This window comes from Callorhinus ursinus, unplaced genomic scaffold, assembly GCF_003265705.2.
Source record: "Callorhinus ursinus isolate GAN/ISIS: 27379988/994484 unplaced genomic scaffold, GSC_fseal_2.0 scaffold55, whole genome shotgun sequence".
Taxonomy (NCBI): domain Eukaryota; kingdom Metazoa; phylum Chordata; class Mammalia; order Carnivora; family Otariidae; genus Callorhinus; species Callorhinus ursinus.
The window spans coordinates 1,774,404-1,788,231 of NW_027397117.1; the positions used below are offsets into that span (position 1 = coordinate 1,774,404).

A 13,828-nucleotide genomic window follows, 5' to 3' on the forward strand; every position below is an offset into this window, starting at 1 on the left:
CATGAGGCCTGTGTTGAAGGCGGCTCAGCATGGTAGAGCCAGCTGCCTGCGGGAAGATCATTCCAACCCTGGGTTGGTTGGTTTCTGAACACTGGCGAGAAGCGCCCATCGTGTGAGCCTCCAGGCCTCTGAGCTGGCCTGGTGGCGAGGGTAGCCTCCCAAGTGTGGAAGGACTCTGGAGGACTGGCCTTCTGTCCACAGCCCTTCAGTGAGAGAGGTACGGTCTCAGAGCAGAGAATGAGAGGACCCAGTGCAGGGCTCTGTGCTCAGTTACCATGGCGATAAGGTGCCCGCGAGTAGAGTGGCCTCACTCATCTGAACAGCAAACCGCTGACGCAAGAATCTGTGTGCCTCACTAAAGAATTCCTGTCTGCCCGGCGCTGTCACCCCTCAGGGTCTCCGTTTTCCTTAATGATCTGTATGTCAAGCTTGCTGATGAGTTTTACAATGAGAGAGAGACTGAACTTTGAATTACATCACCAGTACCTCTTGGTGACCGGAACCATTCCTGAATGTTCCTTTGATGATCTGAGCGCTGGGGCGACAGCCTTGGACATTCAGGAAGGTTGATGCCCTGTTCTGCTGGTGACCTGTGCTTTTCCTCGGAAGCTGTGGAGGCCTTGATGAAGAGTCAGGAGAGCAGGGAGTTCCGTCCCAATCACATGAGTACATTTTAAAAAGGGGCGGGGGAGGTTTAAAGGCCAGAACTTCTGATCAGATGCTTGTTAATATATTTCCAGGCAGTCTCGTCCTCTGCAAACATTTTTGAGTTGGCTTCTTTCAAAGTTCCCAGTGTCTTGGGGAGGGGCGTCTGCAATTCTATCCAGGGTCGTCTTTGATGGAAGATGGCAAACGTATTTGAAGGTAGAGTTGACAGGGAGGCCTTGGGGATTGATTCTCTGCGTCTTCCTTTTGTCTTCCATCCTGGGTATCGCGAGTCAGCCGACCTCACACTGCTTAGCAATGGCGGGGCTCTGGGGAAGCCAAGAAAGCACTTACAAAGGGGGCGTGGGCTGTGAGGCTTGTTTTCTCTGGGGCCTGCTCTCCATGCTTATCAGGCAGCAGGCTTTTTTAAAGGGAAGAAAACCTTAAGGTACAAGGAAGGGAGTGGCGTGCATGCATACGTTTATCTAGGTAGGTAGGTACGTACGTAGATAGGTAGGTAGATACGATCTAGTAAACCACTGGATTTTTTTTTTTCCATTTTCCTTCCCTGAAGCTCATTTCATATTCACAGTTCCTTGGTGTGATTAATCTTTTTGCCCCAAGGGAAGGAAGGAGACAAGAGACAATCTAAAGGGGGCAGAAAAAAAGGGGGGGGGGACAGATTTCCCTGGATGCGACGTCAGTCATTACATTACAGAGAACAAGCCCGCTCTGCTTTGTACGGGAGAGCATTTGGTTACTGTAGCTAATAAGCTTCCACCCCGGTCTCAGATGGATTATGGCAAACTGTCTAAGTGATAGGGTCGCCCAGCCTCCTCGGATTAATTCCGAAACATGCAGCTATTTTCCGAGTGTGTCAGTCAGGGACTGTGGGTTCCAATTCTTCTCCCCCTGTGGAGAATTCCATGGCTCCATGTCACTGTTCTCAGTCAACAGGGCATCAGCTGCCTCTTGAGGGGACAGCTGCTGCAGTGTCTTGAACGTGGGTGGTCTCACATGTGCCCCCTCGCTGACATGATGGCCACGGGCTGGGTGCTATACATGGCCTCACGCACCCAGGAGAGTCCCATGGCCACAGCCCCTGGTGAGGGACAGGCTGACATTCCTTTGTAATATGCATAATGACTCTCGTTTCGTGCCCGTGAGATGACCAGGAAAATATGTCCAGGGTTTTAGCGCTTTGAACTCAGCAATAGGATTCTCATGCAGGCATTTGGATAGCGTGTTGATAGGAAAAGGAGGGGCTAGTTGCACCCCCCAGAAGATTCCATGGCACTCTCTAAAACTCATCATTCAGTGCCTTAGACTGGACTTGATTTGATTTTTTTCCCCCTTCTCTTTTCTTTTTTTTTTTTTAGATCTTATTTATTTATTTGAGAGAGAGAAAGAGCTTGAGCAGGGGGAGGGGCAGAGGGCGAAGCAGGCTGAGCAGGGAGCCCAACGTAGGGCTCGATCCCAGGACCTGAGCCAAAGGCAGACGCTTAACCGACTGAACCACCCAGGCACCCCCTTCTCTTCTCATCAGAATAAATCAACAGTGGTTAACTGCCGGTTTTCTCCAGAAAGAATTACTCTAACTCCTGAAAAGATTTGTATATAACTGACTTATACACAGCCACAGACAACAGAGAGACAAAAGAGAATTCTGGAAGGCCACGTGTGAACCAGAAAGTGCCCCTCCCTAAGCCGGCGGCTGCTGCTCATCCTTGGACGTGGGGCTCAGCCTTGCGTGCCCGCTCATCATTGCCAAGATGTGGTGACATGGTGGCTTTCAGAAAAACTGGGCGCTCTGTTTGTTTCTTTCTTTCTTGGTTGAAACCTACATGAGGATGCTTTTATTATATCAAGAATGCCATAATAAAGAAATAACTGTCTTTTCTAAGGTCAGAAGAGACAGGTTTCTGGATGCAGGTGCCTCCCTTCCTGTTGTCTGTCATTGGGCATGTGTGGGCGCAGGCCCCACAGCGCTGATGGAGCCCCAGCGAGGGGCTGGGTCGTGCAGGGCCAAGGCGCCAGGGAGGAGGACATTACGTATGGAGCTCTGCAGGCGGGAGGGTTGTAGCCGGGGAACCGTGCATGAGTGGAACCTTTGCAAAAGGTGAGGAGCCCCTCGTTCAGAGGGCTTTTTTTTTTTTTTTCTTTTAAAATGACAGCAGGGGGCGCCTGGCCGGCTCAGTCAGTGGAGCGTGTGATTCTTGATCTCGGGGCTGTGGGTTTGAGGCCCACGCTGGGTGTAGAAATTACTTAAAAATAAAATATTTTTTTAAAATAATAATAACGGGGGCGCCTGGGTGGCTCAGTCGGTTAAGCGCCTGCCTTCGGCTCAGGTCATGATCCCCAGGGTCCTGGGATCAAGTCCCACACTGGGCTCCCTGCTCAGCAAGGACCCTGTTTCTCCCTCCACCTGCCTCTCCCCCTGCTTGTGCTTTCTCTCTCTCTCCCTAGTAAATAAATAAAATCTTTAAAAATAATAAAAATAAAGTAATAATAATAACAGAGTGATGGGAGGAAAGTGGATGCTGGGGGAATTTTGTCTCTCCTGTGTGTAGCTGCTGTTGTGTTGTGCTGGCTTGAGGCTTGTGTAGTAAGAAGGAAAGTACAGACGCAGGACAGACAGAGGCGCCTTGCTCTCTCTGGGTGACCTTGGCGACCTGCCCCTTTGCAGTGTTGGGCCTAGGATGCTGGCCTGCTCCCTCTCGTCCCAAAGTGCTGCTTCCCCCACTGGTGGCTCTTTCTCCAGAGGAGGTGAGCCTGAGGAGTGTATGCTCCAGAGCCAGCCAAGCCTGAGACCCCCAGCTGGGGCAGGCCTTAGGGAACTTCCCACCCGGGCCTAGAAAGTTCCTTGCTCACCTTGGGTGCAGTGCCGTAACTTGCTCTTCCAAGAACAAGGTGTCTCCCCCTGCCTGCCAGGATGGTCCAGGAAACTGTGCTCTGTGCGTTTCCTTCTAACTAATGCCTTTCAAAAATTGTCAACCTTATCTCGGCTAAGCTTGGGTGAGAAGGGGTTTGGGTGTACTACAGCTAATCCTTCGAGAGTGACGAGATGCAGGCTGGGGCACAGCAAGCCCACAAGGGCCTCAGAAGGGCCCCCCCCCTCCCAGCCGGCACGCCACAGGACAGGAGGCTGCCGTCTCACAAATTCCCTCGAAATGTGACTCATCGGGATCACCTCTCCCTCATGCTCGTGCCCATGCTGCTTTTCAGCTCTCGGAGCCACTGGGACTATTGTGGGACTCGTTACGGGGGACCACCTGCATGACCCTGAGGCGGCCCTCCTGCAACATTAACACAGGAGGGCAGGGGAGAGTGGAGGCCCAGCCCTGCCTGCCCTCCTCTGGAGCACACTGTACCTGAAGGCCCCGCAGAGGCCTCCCTGGGCAGCCAGCACTAAGCAGGCAGGCCACTTGGGGTTTGCTCTCAGGCAGGTGATGTCGGCCTCACTGTTCCCAGGAAAGGCTGCTCTGGCATAAAGTGGGATTTGCCGCCATGCCTCTACCAAAAGAAAGAGGGGAGAGAATTAGAGTAACTCAAAATAAGAGATTTATTTGACTTTCTTAAAAATTATGATTTGTGGGGTTTTCTTGAATAAATGAAGTGCACCATGACTACAAAACGGTAAGATTTCGAAGGGCTTACACCCTTTTTTAAAAATAAGTCGCCCACCTTCCCTAATCCCCCAGGTCCCCAACCGCCCTCCCCAGAGATGATCCTGTTTCCGGTTTCCTATAGCCCGTCCCTATATCTAGATACTGTTCCGCACAGAAGGGAGCACGCACCTCAAGGTGCTGTGCCTTGCTCTTCTCAACTAGCAATATATGGTAGAGACTTCCTAGGCTAGTACACAAAGAATTTCCTCCTCCTCTTTTTACAGCCATAGGAAATCCCGTATCTGGATATATACCGTATTTCATTTAACCAGTCACTAGTGAGAGAGATGTAAACTATTTTTAACATGGGGTGCCTGGCTGGCTCAGGCAGTTAAGCGTCTGCCTTCTGCTCAGGTCATGATCTCAGGGTCCTGGGATCGAGCCCCACGGGGAGTCTGCTTCTCCCTCTCCCTCTGCCCCTCCCCCCCGCTTGTGCACGCGCACTCTCTCTCTCTAATAAATAAAATCTTTTTTCAAAGAAAATAAATAAATAAATTACTTTTAACAGCAATACCTAAGAAACTATCCCACAGTCAGTAGCCTCGAGCGTCCTTGAGCAGCAGCAAGACAAGGCAGGCTCAGCGGACTGCCAGGGGCTCATCTGGCCTCTGCCAATGAGCGATTGGGTGGCCTCAGGCAAGTGACTCGATCTCTCTGAGTCTCAGTATCTTCTGTAAAGGAGAGAAGACAGTACCTGTCTTCTAGGCTGTTGGGAGGTTTAAACACCTTTGTGTACAGAAGCCTCTGGAATGGGCTGGCACAGAGGAAATGCTATTTGAACCTTTACTTCTGCCGCCACCACAACCAATACTGTTCTACGCCGCTTCGTGTGTGCGTGGAGAGCTGCAGGGTCATACCTGTGCACACCTCAAATGTCAAGCCTCTGGCTTTAAAACAGGCAAGAAATCCAGCCACTCCCTCCTTGGGTGGAGCTTTGTCGAGCGCAAACGTCACTGGGTTGCAGCTGGCTCCAAGGGCCTGCCAGAGGGGGACCTGCACACAGCTCTCCAGATTCTTGGCCTCTCTGAAATGCCATCCGTCTTCGAGAGTTGCCTGTCCCTCTACCGTTCTGTAAAATTGACCCCAAATCCTGAGCTTCCGGAATACGACTGCCGGTTATCGCTCATGCCATCTGGAGCAAGCCAGGCCATCTTGTCTGGATGTAGGGGTGACTGTTGGCACAGATGAGAGACAATACCATCCCCGTCCGTGCCAGCACGCCCTGACTCTCCTTTCGGAGAAGACCCTTGCAGGCCCTGGTCACGGGCCTCTGGACACGTCTGCCTTCTCTCCCCTTTAGACTTTCTTTGGAAAACAGAATTTACAGTACATTGGGCATTCAGTGCAAGAAGCAAAAGTAGGTCATAGGAGTAAACGAGGACTTGGGTTTTCAGTGGTTTGGTTCTAGGGAAGGCTGAAGAAAGCTTCAATGCCAAAACATCCTCAAGTTTTAAAAAGGTGGTAGGAATAAAATGAGGAAACTCATATATTTGTATCTCTCGTCTGCCGGGCACAGTGCTAACACCTTTAATCCTTCATCGGTAAGTGGAAATGATTTCCCTCATCTTACGGATGGAGAACACCAAGGCCCAGAGATGAGAGGTGATTTGGCCCCGGTCAGGAGGATGGAAAAGGCAAGAAGGTGATCCTGAGGCCAGCGGCCCAGCTTGGGTCCAGGCGAGCTGTTACTCACCCCAGAGGGCTCAGTCCCCCCACCATGGGGGAGGGGTTGGTCCTTGGAACTACACTCAGAGAGAGAAGTCAAGGCCGCATTTCAAACCAAGGAACAAAACTGGGCTCAAATTACACATTTGAACAAATACAAAAAAGCAGATCCGAGACAAAAGACAGTAAAAAATCCCGATACCTCCATTACCCTGGGATGCATCCCTTGTACTTCAGCCAGGAGCTGGCCAACAGAAGAGGAGAGAACCCAGGGACAAGTCAGTGGCAGAGTCAGACCCAACTCTATGAAGTTTTGTGATGGAACATATGTAATCCATCCGGCCTGTGAGACGGGTCCATGCTGCTTTGAAACCCTTCCCATCTACATCCAAGGAAAATATACACGGTGGCGCAGGGCCCTCTCCCTTGCTGAAGGACAGCCCCGCCCTTTGGCTGTCTTGCCCTCTCCCTGCCGGCGGCCCTGAGCTGGCCCGGGCTCCTCCGGCCCCCCAGCCCCATGCACGCTGGCCCTTGGGCCACGCTCAGGGTCCTCACAAGGTGTGAGGAGGGCATCTCAGATAGAGAGCGAGCCAGGAGACTCCATCACCGGCCTCATCTTGATCTTGTGTTTTGTTCTTCCCTATGGAAGTGGATTCCCTAAATATAGCCCGAGTCTGAATTGGCAGATGTTGGATTTGTCCTTTACAAGAGGACCAAAATTAGTCTGTCATTTGGCACCTAAATAAAGCAGCCAAACTGCCTTTGTACCAACTTTGCGACAAGGAGGGACTGAAGTTGCAGCATTTTGTCTGATAAGGAAACTTTCTTGGAAGCTGTTAGCAACACCTCCGAAGCCAAAAGCTGAGGGAAGAGAGAGAGAGAGGACGCCGAGTCCAGAGGGACATGCCTTCCTCCTGGCTAGACCTGCTCAGCCCCGAGCTTCACAGTTAGCTTTGTTCCACGTGGTTGAAATACCTCCTGAAATCGGAAGAGAGAATCAATACTCCACCGAAATAGCAACCGGAGAGAACAGCCGTGGTTCCTCTGTTTTGGGGAGGAAAAGAACAATCTGTCCAGAGTGCCTGGAGCCGGGTGAGGAGAGGGGCTCCCCAGGGGCAGCAGAAAGATGTTATAATCAATTACCACATCATAACACTGATGTATGATAATTACGGAGTGTTTCTCCTGAGATAGTGCCGCGTTTGGCTGGGATACAGTTCTTTCATGGTCCACTGCCTGATTAATATGCAAATAATAGGCTGATTGCATGATGAATGCAGAAAATGAGTTCGCTGATAACGTGAGCACTGAAGCGGGAAGATGATAAATTACTTTTACTGACTGTCCTACATTAAGTACCCTTTCTCAACAATTTCATCACAAATTAAGTAAAGCAGTATGGAGAGATTAGGAGGATGTGTAAAATAATGCACCTTAATAGCTTTTCTAGTACCGTAGCGGACGGCGGAGACGTTACTGGTTCTGCCCCACATGACCCGGTGCTGGGTCAGCTCACCCACCCGCGTCGGATGGAAAGCCGAGGCGCAGCCCACCACACCGGCCTGTTCTGCGGCTGCTGTCAGCCCTGGATCCTCTAAGGAACATTCCGTCACAGCCCAAACATCATTACCCACACGCGAGGCTGCCTGGCGGTGTTATTGAGAGGGGACGGGCTGCTCTTGGGGCGGACGCTCAAGCCTCTGCACAGATGGGCACTCCGAAGCCTGCGGTCCCCCAGGGTGCCTGGGGGAAGGAGAGATTCTGGGCTACAGGCCTAGGAGGCTCAGGAACAAAACCATATTCAAAACCACCTCTTCGAAATCTGGGAAAATTAATTCCGCTCTCAACACAGCGTGTGTGACCTGTCTGCCGGGGAACGTGGCTGTTGGGGAAGGCCAGGCAGGTTTGCCCAAAGCCAGAAAGGAAGCCTGGAGAAAAAGAGAGGACACGGGCGTGCGGGCGCACACACTCACACACGCTCACACAGTGATTAATCTTTGATTACAGCAAAGCAACTTAACTAGAGGGTTTGTTTTTTCCCATCTCGGTAATATATGTTTAGACTGTTTGTATGACATACATTTTCTCTTAATGCACAGGGACGCATTGATAAGTGTTCACACACACAGCTGGTTCAGTAATAAGGTTATTGAAGGTAATTTGAAAGCATTATTTCTAAATCAGTATGGATCTGCAGAAAAGCTGGAACCCGGGTGAGCACCGAGCTCCTGAAGCAGGGCCAAGTGTGTCGCCCAGTGCAGCTTCTGCAGCTTTGCCAGGCTGAGTTCACTACAAAAGATGAATTGTAATTTAAGGAGCGTTTTTAATTTTGAACTGAATTAAATGAACGTTGAATTCCCAAACTCTGCCTTTGATGTGCGTGTTCCCTTCAGAGCTTATAAAACATGCACTAGAAATATGAGGATCCCTGAGAGAGGGCAGACGGACGCCCCAAATCTTCCAGGCAGGACGGCGCCACCTGGGTCAGCCCAGGATTGTGGAGAACGTCTCTCCCCCCATGTGCTTTCCCAGTTTGGGTAGAAAAGAGCATGGAAAACCACCTCAAGAGCGAGGGAAGTGCCTGGTTGCACAAGATGGTGTCTGATGGGAGGAGCCGAGCATCCGTAGATCTCTGGGTGACAGTGGCAAAAGCTCCTGCACCCCCGGGTGCTGTGCGCCTGGCTGAGGTGACCAGGCAAGGACGGTCCTGCCGTCTCCCACCGCGGGCCCACCGCCACTGCCAGACCCAAGAACTCAACACCCCCCTCCGGTGAAATGCACCCAACCTTGGACTCAGCCTTGTCTCCCCAGAACTGCTCCCTTCAGTGACTAGCACCCCACGCCCCGCCCCCCGCCATCATCTAAGCCAAAGTCTGGCAGCCCATCTCCTTCCTTCTCTTCCTCTTTACCCACCCTCCCAAACATGCTCATGTGCACGCACGCACGCACGCACATAGGCACACAGTTTCTATTTCCTAAGTGTCTCTCGGATTTTTTTTCTTCCCAGGCCCGTGGTCCCCACCCTGGCGCACGCCTCAGAGCCTTCTTTCCAGATGGCACATCCGGCTGCCCCACCCCCCCGCTGCGGCCCCTTCCCTTCTTAGTGTGTAACCCAGCCCACCCAGGCTCAGCTTCCATGTCATGGTGACCCCCCCGCCGAGCACCCCCGCCCTGCTCTCGTCTCAGGGTCTTTGTGACCATGACTTGCTTCATGACGTCTGCCCGGCTCCCCTCTGTGCCCCATCCCCTAGCACCCTGCCTGGCACTTAGAGGGGCCCCCTTATTGAATGAAAGACACAGGCCCTCTCTCTTCAAGTGGCTTAGAGGTCAAGTTTGGGGAGGTAAGCTATACATGGCCCAAGTTAAATAATAACCTTACTTTAAACTTTGTTAATAAGTAAAGTATTTCGGCTTCTACGTCACTATACGAGTTTCCTTGGACAGGCTTTAAAAAATGTTTTGCTCACGCATACACACAGCCCGGTACCTACTGTGCGCCAGAGAGCTTGTCTCATCTGCGTGCCTTCTGTGCTAGCAGGGGGCCGGGTATATGAGGGAGGAAGCACTGATGTGCCGTGTTGCAGAAGAAACTAGGACCGACAGAGTCGTTTTCCCTTTCCTGGGAGAGCGGGCAGTCCCACCCAGCCCGTCGGGCCCCTCCCCAGCTCTTCCTGCCCCGAACCTTGCACAAGTTACTCCTTTCTGCCATTGGAAAAACAAAAAGAAAAAAGAAGGGATCTGGTAGGTTTGCTGAGATGTTCAGTGATTTCAGGCAATACTCGGACTGGCTCAGGGCCAGAGAGAGTGTTGCCAGCCCGAGGAGGGGGCAGGCAAGGCCTGGGTGTGGGTGTGTGTTGATGCTTGATGCCACCGCCCGTGTGGGAATGTAGCGTTTTGTAGCGTGGACACACCTTAGTATGTTATTAGGTTCCTTCTGTTCCTTTCTCAGTAGAAAACATCCAGGGGTGTAGAAAGCTCTGACATCTATTAAAGTATCCATGTATTTTGTTTCAAGCCCATGCTAATCCATCGAAAGGCTGCTCATGCTCAAAAACAAAAAACTCCACATTTTCTCTTGGCCTGGAGAAGTCGGCAGTGGTCCTAAGGGGCCGCGAGTGTCTGCTGTCAGACCCGGAGGCAGGGTTCGGGACTGAGGAGCCCGTCTAAACAGCCACCACCACTGGGGCTGGGTTTGGCACTGGGGACATTGGTAAATGAGTCTCACGTGACCGTGTGGGGTGGGCCTGATGGATTTCTGACAAAAATACAGGACAGCAAATGAGCATCGCCGTGTACGTTTGAGGTGGAGGGGCTCAGGTTGGGGGGTGGGGGCTCTCCTAGAAGAAGGCAAGCGAGTCCCAACACGGCAGCTTGGGTTCAGCGGCTCCATCACGGAACCCACATCTGAACTCCACTCAGAAGCATTGCAGACTGCTGGTCACCCTGTGGTGGCCTTCAAAGCTGTCAGCCCTGTCCACTGGGAAGGCCTCAAGTGGGACAGGGTCCTTCCAGGCCACCAGGCCTCCCGCTGGACCCAGGATGCCAGCACCAGGTGCCTCAGGACCTTTTGCACACCCTGGCCCCACCAGGCAGCCGCAGCTGGAGAGCCTGCCGTCCCCCCCTTCTGGCTCCGTCTTCCACTCTTCCCCTCCCCCGTGCACCCCCTTTTCCTTGTCTCCTTGATTTCCTCCCTCGCTCCTATTTCCATGTGCCAGCCCCGGCCATGCTGCTCCCCGGCTCTGTTCGGCAACCCCCCGCCCCCCCAACTCCTCCCTCCCGTCTCCCATCTCCCCATACTTGTCTGTCTTTATAGTCACTTGGAATTTCCTGGCTTGGCAGGGGCTCAAAGCCTAAACTATGGACATAATGAAAAGTGGTGCATCAGACCAGCCACCAGTTAAATAATGTTTGGGTTCTTGTCAGAATGTCACAGAGTACCCTGTCATTTTGTTTCAGCAACTTGTCCTTCTGAATGCACAGTTCGCCTTATGGCATGCCAGCAGTAAAAATGTCACTTACAATAATTACTTTTTGGTGAAAATGCTTGCTGACTTCCTACCTTCAAGCTGTTTTTTACACAGTGGGGAGATAATAAGAAATGACTTTATCCTGACTGCTCAAATGAACACTAAATGGAATTTGGGTTATTATTACTGCAGATAGAGGGCCGGGTATGGAAATTTCAGCGGTGGATCGGATAAACTGCAGGGAGATGTGTCTCTGGAAATTATGGCGGGGGAGCGTTTTCAACGGGCTTTTGTTGAAAACTTAAGGCAGCTGTTGTTTGCCTGCTGTTTTTGGAATATAATATTTTTCATAATCCTTTTATAGTTCCTGGATGCCTCATGCATTTCGGAGGGCCTCGAGTCACTGCCTCTGCTCTCCTTATCTTACTAACCAAGCGACTCCTGTGCAAGATTTGAAGCTTTGCGCACACACACACACACACACACACAAAAATGTAATCCACATGGGTTACTCCTTAATGTAACACCTTACTATTGCTGTCAATATCGGGTAGATGAGCTCTGTGCCGGGGCTTTCCCAGTATGCAAATTGCCCATTTTCGATTGGCCCAGCCCTGCGGTCTGCGGGTGCCTCCGAAGCAAGATGGGTGTCTGATTTCTCTTATCCCCAGTGCCCTGCGGACTGCATGGCACAGAGTAGGCGCTTTCAGAATGCTTGAGTGAGCGAGCGAGGGAGCAAATGAATGAACGAAGGGCAGGCACGCAGCTACTCCAGTGACTGCCAGACAAAGGGTGGGTGGAAACACGGAGGCTTTCCACTCTCAGTCTGGTTCAGATCCTTCTCCAGCCATGATGACCTGGACAAGTAATATTGCCTGTCTGTGCCTCAGTTTCCCCGCCTGGGGTGCGGAGAATCAGATGCAGCAGTGTGTAAACGCCCTCCATTTAGCACTGGCTACTAAGTGCATTCTGGTTCCCTTCCCTAATCCCAGTAGTGGGTTGGCTTTTGGGTGCTGGCCATCCTGTTTTTGAGATTCATGCATGGTGACATATGGATTGTAGAGCAGTCGTGTCCTGGAAGGCAGGCCCAGTCGTGCTGCCATGAATGGACACGCGGGTGCGGGCCCCCTGTACAGGTGGGCTGTTTTGAATACAGAACATCTGACCGGTTCCTGGCTATGTCACCGGACAGGACATCTTAAGTCTGTCAAAGGAGGGAAATGGATATACCTGCCTCACACTGCGAGGTCCTTGTGAGGAGCGCGGCTGGTCATTCTCGTGAGCCTTAGCCCAGTGCCTGGCACGCAGGGAGTGCACGAGAAATGATGTTAGCTTACGTAGGAGCTGCTCTTATGAATGATGATAAAATAAGGCTTCTTTTTTTATTTATTTATTTGAGAAGAGAGCATGAGCTGGGGGAGGAGCAGAGGGAGAGGGAGAAGCAGACTCTGCACTGAACATGGAGCCTGACATGGGGCTCGATCTCATGACCCCAAGATCATGACCTGAGCCAAACCTAGGAGTTGGACAGTTAACCGACTGAGCCACCCAGGCATCCCAACAAATACATTTCAATACAATTTAATAACCGCTTTGTAAAAACAAAACAAACAAAAAAAAAACCATCAAATTCAGGTTGTGTTTCTTAGCACCAGCCATGTGGGAGGTTCAGTCCTCACTGCAACACTGTTGGCATTTTCCAGATGAGGAAACCAGATGTCCCAAGAAGTTGTGAATGTCGTTCATGTGAACACAGCCGACTAGTAGAGGTAGCCCCATCCCCGAGTTCATATCTTAATGCCAAGCCCAGGACGACTCGTTTTTTTTTTTTTTTAATTATTTTTAATTACATGGAGTGGAAGAAAGCCTTATTCCTTCAGAAAGTATTGCTTTAGACAGAAGTCTCTGTTTACTGATACTTGGAAAACAAAACCAAAAAAAGTAATATTTCTTCTTTTCTGTGGACAACATCTCTTATTCTGTCAGGATGGTCAAGGACAGGCAACCACGTGTCCTTCCTGCACCCAGGAGCGGGGCCGCCTTGCCGGGGGCTCTGGCTTGGCTTTGGTTACTGAGTTTGCTGCTATGGTGCTGGTTCGGGTGCTGGAGCTGGGTGCTTACTGGAAACAGCTTTCTGAAGAAATGACTCTTTCTGGGCGCCTGGGTGGCTCAGCCAGTTAAGCATCTGCCTTTGGCTCAGGTCATGACCCCGGGGTCCTGGGATCGAGCCCTACATCAGGCTCCCTGCTCCGCGGGGAGTCTGCTTCTCCCTCTCCCTCTGCCTCCCTCTCTCTGTCTCTCATGAATAAATAAATAAAATCTTTAAAAAAAAAATAGAAGTGACTCTTTCCACAGTGATGTTCTCAGCATGAGAACTCGTGGGGTCTCCAATGGGGCCGTTTGCTATTGCATCTGTCCTGCCTGTCCAAACACAGGGGCCCGAATCTGCTTTCCGTGAGCTGAGAGCACGGTGGTTATCTGTGTGCACATGTGTCTTTCCATGAATAACGTACCCCAGAAAGAGCACTCAGCTTCGAGTTGTCTGTTACATTTAGACCCGGACTCAGAGCGGAGTCCAATGCACACCAGCCCGGCAGCACGCACCCAGTACCTTTCAAGGCCAAGGTGGGGTTTTGATCTTAAGGGCTTTGAGCCGGGAGCTCAGTCTGGGCTGGCGCCACACAAAACGGGAAGCACCAGGGCAGTGGCTCCGTGCAGTCTGTCAGCCAGGCAGCCATGCTTTTGACCTTGCTGTGGGTTACAGGACACAAACCTGAGAAGGAATCTGTTTATCATGTGGGGATTCGTACCATCCTTGACAGTCTGCAGTGAGCAAGATGGATGATCTGCCAAATCGGTCCCTTGCATGGGTGAATCAGGGCA

At 51.5% G+C, this 13,828-nt stretch overlaps 1 protein-coding gene across 3 annotated transcripts in view; it reads left to right on the forward strand.

Moving 5' to 3' along the window:
* CUX1 (cut like homeobox 1) overlaps positions 1-13,828 on the forward strand; it is a 349,697-nt gene that overhangs the window by 292,804 nt on the left and 43,065 nt on the right. The window lies entirely within an intron of this gene.